Source organism: Petromyzon marinus, unplaced genomic scaffold (assembly GCF_048934315.1).
Source record: "Petromyzon marinus isolate PM22_M1 ecotype Great Lakes invasive population unplaced genomic scaffold, UKy_Petmar_22M1.pri1.0 PM_G_Scaffold_17, whole genome shotgun sequence".
NCBI lineage: Eukaryota > Metazoa > Chordata > Hyperoartia > Petromyzontiformes > Petromyzontidae > Petromyzon > Petromyzon marinus.
In genome coordinates this window covers 1,089,734-1,098,407 of record NW_027422728.1, presented here as the reverse complement: position 1 = coordinate 1,098,407, position 8,674 = coordinate 1,089,734, and the positions used below count along the sequence as shown (strand labels likewise).

Genomic DNA, 8,674 nt, shown 5'->3' with positions numbered 1-8,674 from the left:
CTGTTTCTAACCGGTGAAGATGTTCCATTAGGGGGGTCCACGTTTCGCAAGCGTAGAGAAGGGAGGGAATGACCGTGGCCGAGAAGACCTGAAGCTTAGTGCGGAGCGATAGACCAGGTAGCTTCCACACAGCGTCACGCAACCGATGAAAAGATATTGCTGCTCGACTGATTCGGAGTGAGACCTCTGCTGTTAAACTGGAGCCGGTCATAAGCACACTGCCCAGGTATGGGAAACTCATACTCTTTGGTTCTATTCGGTGAAGTCACGTAGGTAAAAAATAAATATGGGAATCTCTCCACTCTCTCCACAACTGCCCCATCACCGATTGGGAGTTGTGGGGGTGGAGTGTCCGATGGTACAAAATACCCAGGCAGGTGCTTAGTTTTGGTGGGGGTGATGGTAAGGCCCCATCTCTTAGTGGCACGCTCCAGTCTCAGCAGCCAGCATCTCCAATTCCTCCTCTGAATGAGCAGCAATTACCAAATCATCGGCATACATAACGTGGTTGAGCAATAGGGAGCCATCCCTTGACTGCACCTGGGCATCGATCAGCCTCCCTTATATCTGTACCAAATGGAGATTCCCCCGGTACAGCTATTGAAGGCTTCACGAACTACGTGGTCAAAATAGATGTTAAATAATGTGGGAGCCAGAGGACATCACTGTCGCACCCCGGCCACGAAGTTCTACCCTGGCCCGCTCACCATCATGAAGTTCCTTAATGATCATAAGCAGAGCGTTAGGGACTCCGAAAGCACTAAGAACAACCCAGAGCCCAGGCCTACTGATGGTATCATAGGCCTTGAGCAGGTCAAAAAAGCGGAGATGTGGAATTTCCTACACTTCTGCTGTAGCAGACCGATAGAAAATATGGCATCTTTGCAGGACCGCCCTTTCCTGAAACCGCAATGGGGCTCTGCAAGCCTCGCCTCAGCGTGCCTGACAAGGCGATGTTGAATAATCCTTGCCAGGACCTTTCCCGGCACACTGAGGCATGAGATGCCCCTGTAGTTGTTACAGTCCGTGCGTTCCCCCTTCTTAAAGAGGGGGACCACCAGGGCATCCTTCCAATCCTGCGGAACCCGTCCAGTGGTCCAGACTGCTGTTATGATGTCATATAGGGCAGTCTGTGCTCAAATGCCACCCTCCCTCAGCATTTTGCTTGGGAGATCATCTCTACCCAGTGCCTTTCCTGGTCTCAGACTCCGGATCGCCTTCAGTACTTCTTCAACAGATGGCACCTCAGCCAGCCACTCACAGGGGGTGACTTCCTCTTCTATGAGGCACCGCAGCCTCAGCAGGGTCATCCTCACTTTGTGCCACGATGTTTTCCAGGTTGGGTGATTTCCCCTCCCCCAGGACCTCCCAAAAATGCTCAGCAAATCTGCAAACCTGTTCCTGGGGGTCGGAGATTGGATCACCGTTCTTTCTCCTAATGATGGTAATAGGTGTGGCGCTGCAGGTTACTTTTTTGATGGAGTTAAATAGGAATTTGTGATCACAGGCCATTGGGGCAGACTCCATCTGCTCAGCAACCTGCAACCACCAACCATCCTTAAGGCGCCTCACGGCTCTACGAACCTCCGAGCGAAGGCTTCGGTAAGCCTCCTCATTCTCTGACATGGGATGTTGTAGATGATGAGAGTGGGCCTGTCGCTTTTTCTCAGCCAGCCTGAACACCTCCTTTGTCAGCCAGGGTCTCTGAGGAGGTCTGGACCGTGTACCCAAAGAAGCCATTGCAGCTGCATAAGCCACAGTCCTAAACCTCGCCCATTTCCCCTCGACATGAGGAGGTTTGGGATGATGCCAACCCCAGCTGCAAGCGATGATTAAATTCTCGCTTGAAATTTTAATCAGCTAGCTGAGACCATGCCACTATGGGTTTGAATGGGGTCCTGGGTGTACACCCACCACCGGAGTGGAAGAATGGCAGGCACATCTTAAAGATGCCAAGTCGATGGTCAGTGGGCAGATCAGCTCCTGGTGTCAAGGACATGGGCCCGCATCCACTGTTCCATCACAATGTAGTCCAGCAGATGGTCTTGCTTGTGTAGTGACTGTGATTGTCACTGTGTGGTGCCGGGCTTACGAAACCGCAGCGGATAATGTCTTGGCATTATGTGTAGTCCGCTTACTGGGCGAAGTACCAGCCCTCACGGGGCTTGGGTGAGCGCTGTGCAGCGTGGAGGCACCATGTGCGGTGTGCGGTGCGGGCTCCCGGTGAGGGAGCGAGAGGGAGTGTCAGCCAGCCAGGGTTACGTTGGGGCATGATACGCTGGTTGGCCTGCCGACACGTAACCGGATGATATTGGAGGGGGGCCTCCGGTGGACGGGGGCCGCTGGGTGGTCACGTGGTATAGCAGAGCTCTTGGGGAGCCTTCAGAAAGAGCCGGAGAGATCTGGAAGGTGGGCGGGGCGAGGGGCGGAGCCAACCCCAGCCCAGGCCGATATAACGGGGGCCCCGGGAGGGGCTCGGGGTTCTTCGTGTTACTGGTGATGAAGATCCACGTCGGGTTGAAGAAGCCTCTAGCCACGTGGTCTGGGCCGGGATAGCGAACCGTGTCTAGTTCTGCCGTAGCGTGGCTAGATGAGCATTCAACACCCAAGTGTAGGTTGTGTTATGTTACGTTGAGTTTCTGAATAAAGTGTTGCTCCCAAGACAACGTCTGCGACTCAGTTGAACTCGTTACACTTGGACCTGGCATGCATCCATGATGTTGTGTGGATGTGCCGATGCCGGAACAGCGTGTTGGTAATTACAAGCCCATGGGCTGCACAAAAATCTATCAGCCTCTTACCGTTGTTATTGAGCTGATCTGGCCCATGCCCTCCAATCACTCCAGACCAGGTGCTAGCATCATGACCAACTCGGGCATTGAAGTCACCCAACAAGATGACTCTATCCCGAGGGGCCACTTTAGCCAGTATCTTTGACAGGAGGTCATAGAAGCCATCTGACTCATCGGCCTTGCCTGCATCCTTCCAGATGTTCGTCTTCAGTGGGGGCATACATAACCACGACCACCACTCCTTGCCTCTGGTTGATGGGAAGGCGAGCCCAAAGTAGCCTGGGGATTACAGCATCCCACACCTGACCGCCACACTCCCACGCCCCCTTCATTCTTTTGTTCAGAAGAAGAGCCATTCCCTGTTGTTTGGCAGTCTCCTGCCCCGAGTAAAGGACTGTCCACCCCTCATGGTGGCAGGAGCCAGAGCCGGTCCCCTGGACCTCCTGAATACCATAGAGATGCAGGCGGTACCGGTCCAGCTCCCAACAAAAGAATGGAAGCCTCTCCTCCGCAATGAGCGTTCGAACATTCCACGTGGCCATCCGTAGAGGCTTTTTGTTGTTTCTGAAGAAGCCCCGAGGATAAAGATTCAATCTCCTCGCTCCGCCAAATGGGGTTTGGCCAGGAGACGTCATAGACGCCCGTACCCCTGGTGCCTCCGGCACAAACTTAATAAATGCATTACCTCGTATTTTAGTGGTAGTTAATTGAAAGTGGAGGGGTTACCAGTCCCTCGCACCGGTCCAAAGCCCCCTTTTGGCCATTGTGGTGGTAACAAATGCCATGAAGGGAAAGGCCAATCTAAATTGGCCCTCCCCCCACGGCACTGCCCACCACAATTTTGCCGTCCGGCACCTCGAGGAGGTAGGGGGTTGTTTTTGCCGGACAATACACACACACGGACATACATACACATACATCCACACACGTGTACATACATACACATACATAAACAAAGACCCTCCATATAGCCTCAACAGACTGTAGGGGCAAGTGCTGTTAGCGAGCACCTATGAAGAGACCGGAACGGCACACGAGGGGGTTGGTGGCAAGCACAACGCCCGACCACCTTTGTCTGCTCAGTGGCGATGTTTACACACCACACCAGGTACTCAATTGAGGCTGAGTACACCTAGGGGAGGCCCAGGACCATTTCAGATAATCTTCACCGGTGTTGGCCACGAGCGGGAATTGAACCCGGGTCGCCGGGTTCGTAGCGCTAACCACTACTTTACCACTACCCATCTTGGTGTGGGGGTCACCTGAGTCTCGATGTTGTGCCCTTTGAGTGCCGAGCGGATGAAGTGCAGCACGCAGTCCACCAGCCCCTCGCACTGCCGCATGCTCAGCCGCCTGTCCGGGTCTGCCAAGCTCAACTCCCTGCAACGTCACCGCCGTGACGTGAACCCTGACGTCCCCGTCACGTCAACCACGACATTCCCGTCGCGTCCACCGCAACGTCCCCGTCACGTCTGTCTCGGCGCGCCTTACCGCAGGCACGCCAAGGCGTTGCAGAACGCCGCGGAAGGCGAGGCGGGCGAGCTGAGTGAGGAGGGTGAGACGGGCGAGCTGGGTGAGGACGGTGAGGAGGGTTTGTCTCCAACGTTGCTCCTCCAGCCGCTCTCTGGCACCAGCACGAGCTCCACCAGCGCCGGGAGGCAGAGCTCCACCAGCGCAGCCCTCAGAGGCTCGTGGCACGACAGGTTCCACAGCGTGCCTGGGGTAGGGGTGGCGAGGGTGGGTGGGTGGTGAGTGTGAGTGGTGAGTGTGGGTGGTGAGCATGGCGAGAGTGGTGAGCCTGGTGAGAGTGGTGAGCCTGGTGAGAGTAGTGAGCGTGGTGAGAGTGGTGAGCGTGACGAGCGTGGCGAGCATGGGTGGTGAGTGTGGGTGGTGAGTGTGGGTGGTGAGCGTGGGTGGTGAGTGTGGGTGGCGAGAGTGGGTGGTGAGTGGTGAGTGTGAGTGGCGAGAGTGGGTGGTGAGTGTGGGTGGGTTGCTACCGGTGATCTTCTCCAGGGTGTGAGGGTTGTGAGTGCGTCCCAGCAGGCTGGCGAAGGCCGCGATGCCTCCATTGTTGCAGAGGGCCAATGCGCCAACATGGTTGGAGCTGAGGACTTGCAACACCTCACATGCATATGCACGCACCTGTGGGGGCACGGGGAGATGAGGAGATGCACAAACAACAACCGCCATACGCCACCAAGTGGCGGTGATGTCACCACGACGCTTGTGCCAGGCTATGTGCACCTTGAGGCCACGTGAAGTGTCGAACGCCCGCTGGCAGAAGGTCAAGGGACAGACCCAGGTGCCACGGGTCGACTGACTGAGATGACTGGCTGATGCACCGCCTGTGCCCCCTCCTGTGCCAACCTGCTGTGCTTTAGCCACCCGGCGCTCCGCTCGTTGTTCTGAGCGTCGCTCCTCCGCCCTCCGTTGTTGTTGGAGGGCGACTGCCTCCAACTGCCCAGTAGCGTCCTTCACGAGCCTCCTCCACAGAGGCCGATTTTTACACCGCTGGTACCAGTCATCGGGAAGTCGACTCAGCTCCACGTCTTCTTGTACCACGTCACTCCATCTCTTCTCTAGCCCGTGCTGCGCACAGACAAAGATACCCCGTATAGCCTTAACAGACTGTAGGGGCAAGTGCTGTTAGCGAGCGCCTTTAAAGGCCGGCACAGCACACGAGGGGGTGGGTGGCCAGCACTATGCCCGGCCGCCTTTGTCTCCCTAGCGGCGATGTTTACACATCCCTCCAGGTACTCATTTGAGGCTGAGTCGACCTACACACACACAGACACATATCCTTGTGCGCCCCACCCGTGGTCTCACCTGGTCGTCGTCCTCACGGTCAGTGAGCAGCGTGAGGAGTGAGCGCGGCGTCCCAGCCGCCCTCACCACTGCCACCGCCCACTCCTCGGGTTGCTCGCAACCACCACTGCCACCACGGCCACCACCCCCACCAACACCACCACCACCGCCACCACCACCAACACCACCACCCCCACCACCACCAACACCACCACCGCCACCAACACCACCACCGACAACACCACCACCACCAACGCCACCAACACCACCACCAATAACACCACCACCAACACCACCACCAACACCACAGCCAGCGGCGGTGGTGTTGGTGGTGGTGCAGCAGCAGCAGCAGCGTCTGAGAGCGCCCAGGAAGCCGAGCCACCAGCGGCACAGCGGGGAGCCAAGCGGCAGTGCGGCAGTAGCAGCAGGGACAGCAGCAGGAGCAGCAGCAGGGACAGCAGGGGCAGCGGCGGCAGGGGCAGCAGGGGCAGCGGCGGCAGGGGCAGCAGCAGCAGGGACAGCAGCAGCAGGGGCAGCAACAGCAGGGGCAGCAGCAGCAGGGACAGCAGCAGGGACAGCAGGGACAGCAGCAGCAGGGACAGCAACAGCAGGGACAGCGGGGGCAGCAGGGGCAGCAGCAGCAGCAGGGACAGCAGCAGGGGCAGCAGGGACAGCAGGGACAGCAGGGACAGCAGCAGCAGGGGCAGCAGCAGCAGGGACAGCAGGGGCAGCAACAGGGGCAGCAGGGACAGCGGGGGCAGCAGGGACAGCAGGGGCAGCAGCAGCAGGGACAGCAGGGGCAGCAACAGCAGCAGGGACAGCAGAAGGGTCAGGGCGCAGAGCGTGAGACAGGGAGGCCGCGTTGGCCATGGTGGTGACAAAGTCCTCGTCCTGGGGGGGAGGGAGGGGGAGTGGGGGAGTGGTGAGTGTACTAGTGGTGAGTGTACTAGTGGTGAGTGGTGAGTGTACTAGTGGTGAGTAGTGGTGAGTGTACTAGTGGTGAGTGGTGAGTGTACTAGTGGTGAGTAGTGGTGAGTGGTGAGTGTACTAGTGGTCAGTGTACTAGTGGTGAGTGGTGGGTGTACTAGTGGTGAGTAGTGGTGAGTGGTGAGTGTACTAGTGGTGAGTGTACTAGTGGTGAGTGTACTAGTGGTGAGTGGTGAGTGTACTAGTGGTGAGTGTACTAGTGGTGAGTGGTGAGTGTACTAGTGGTAAGTGTACTAGTGGTGAGTAGTGGTGAGTGGTGAGAGTACTAGTGGTGAGTGTACTAGTGGTGAGTAGTGGTGAGTGGTGAGTGTACTAGTGGTGAGTGTACTAGTGGTGAGTGGTGAGTAGTGGTGAGTGGTGGGTGTACTAGTGGTGAGTATACTAGTGGTGAGTGTACTAGTGGTGAGTAGTGGTGAGTGGTGAGTGTACTAGTGGTGAGTAGTGGTGAGTGTACTAGTGGTGAGTAGTGGTGAGTGGTGAGTAGTGGTGAGTGGTGAGTAGTGGTGAGTGTACTAGTGGTGAGTGGTGAGTGTACTAGTGGTGAGTAGTGGTGAGTGTACTAGTGGTGAGTAGTGGTGAGTGGTGAGTAGTGGTGAGTGGTGAGTAGTGGTGAGTGTACTAGTGGTGAGTGTACTAGTGGTGAGTGTACTAGTGGTGAGTAGTGGTGAATGTATTAGTGGTGAGTGTACTAGTGGTGAGTGGTGAGTAGTGGTGAGTAGTGGTGAGTGTACTAGTGGTGAGTGGTGAGTAGTGGTGAGTGTTGAGTGTACTAGTGGTGAGTGTACTAGTGGTGGGTAGTGGTGAGTGGAGAGTAGTGGTGAGTGTACTAGTGGTGAGTGTACTAGTGGTGAGTGGTGAGTAGTGGTGAGTGTACTAGTGGTGAGTAGTGGTGAGTGTACTAGTGGTGAGTGTACTAGTGGTGAGTAGTGGTGAGTGTACTAGTGGTGAGTGGTGAGTGTACTAGTGGTGAGTGTACTAGTGGTGAGTGTACTAGTGGTGAGTAGTGGTGAGTAGTGGTGAGTGGTGAGTGTACTAGTGGTGAGTGGTGAGTGTACTAGTGGTGAGTGTACTAGTGGTGAGTAGTGGTGAGTGGTGAGTGTACTAGTGGTGAGTAGTGGTGAGTGTACTAGTGGTGAGTGGTGAGTAGTGGTGAGTGTACTAGTGGTGAGTGTACTAGTGGTGAGTAGTGGTGAGTGTTGAGTGTAAACTCACCAGGCGATGCTGAACCCCCCAAACCCGGATCCAACTCCACACGACGAACCGGTTCCAAACACAAGTCGACAAGGTATTGATTCAGACTCTAAGTCGATTCCTCATGCAATTCAATGAGCAATCGAATTCTAATACAACTCTTCAATCCGATTCCCCGTGCAAGTCAATAGGAGTCGATTCTTAATGCGTTTAAAAAGGAGTCGACTCCTCACGAAACAATGTTGAGAATCAATTTATACGGTGGCGTCACGGAGGTAAAATAAAACAAAATAAAAGAAAACAATTAAATCACGACGTTTTGGAGGCAACACAAGTCTCCTTCTTCAGGTGGAACAGACACAACGGTGTACTAGTGGTGAGTGGTGAGTAGTGGTGAGTGGTGAGTGTACTAGTGGTGAGTGTACTAGTGGTGAATAGTGGTGAGTGGTGAGTAGTGGTGAGTGGTGAGTGTACTAGTGGTGAGTAGTGGTGAGTGGTGAGTAGTGGTGAGTGGTGAGTGTACTAGTGGTGAGTGGTGAGTGTACTAGTGGTGAGTGTACTAGTGGTGAGTGTACTAGTGGTGAGTGTACTAGTGGTGAGTAGTGGTGAGTGTACTAGTGGTGAGTGTACTAGTGGTGAGTAGTGGTGAGTGGTGAGTAGTGGTGAGTGGTGAGTGTACTAATGGTGAGTGTACTAGTGGTGAGTAGTGGTGAGTGGTGAGTAGTGGTGAGTGGTGAGTGTACTAGTGGTGAGTGTACTAGTGGTGATTGGTGAGTGTACTAGTGGTGAGTAGTGGTGAGTGGTGAGTAGTGGTGAGTGGTGAGTGTACTAGTGGTGAGTGTACTAGTGGTGAGTAGTGGTGAGTGGTGAGTAGTGGTGAGTGGTGAGTGTACTAGTGG

At 55.4% G+C, this 8,674-nt stretch overlaps 1 long non-coding RNA gene across 2 annotated transcripts; it reads right to left on the bottom strand.

Annotated features, from left to right (window-relative positions):
- Positions 1-4,288: 4,288 nt before the first annotated feature.
- LOC142911189 (uncharacterized) lies at positions 4,289-8,060 on the bottom strand. Of its 2 annotated transcripts, none has more exons than XR_012933333.1 (3): positions 7,797-8,060; positions 4,790-4,934; positions 4,289-4,509 (listed from the first exon to the last, which is right to left on the bottom strand). It is a non-coding gene; the product is annotated as an uncharacterized LOC142911189 (long non-coding RNA). The 2 variants fall into 2 exon arrangements; XR_012933332.1 differs by lacking the exon at positions 7,797-8,060 and adding an exon at positions 5,619-5,814.
- Between the last annotated feature and the right edge of the window lie 614 nt (positions 8,061-8,674).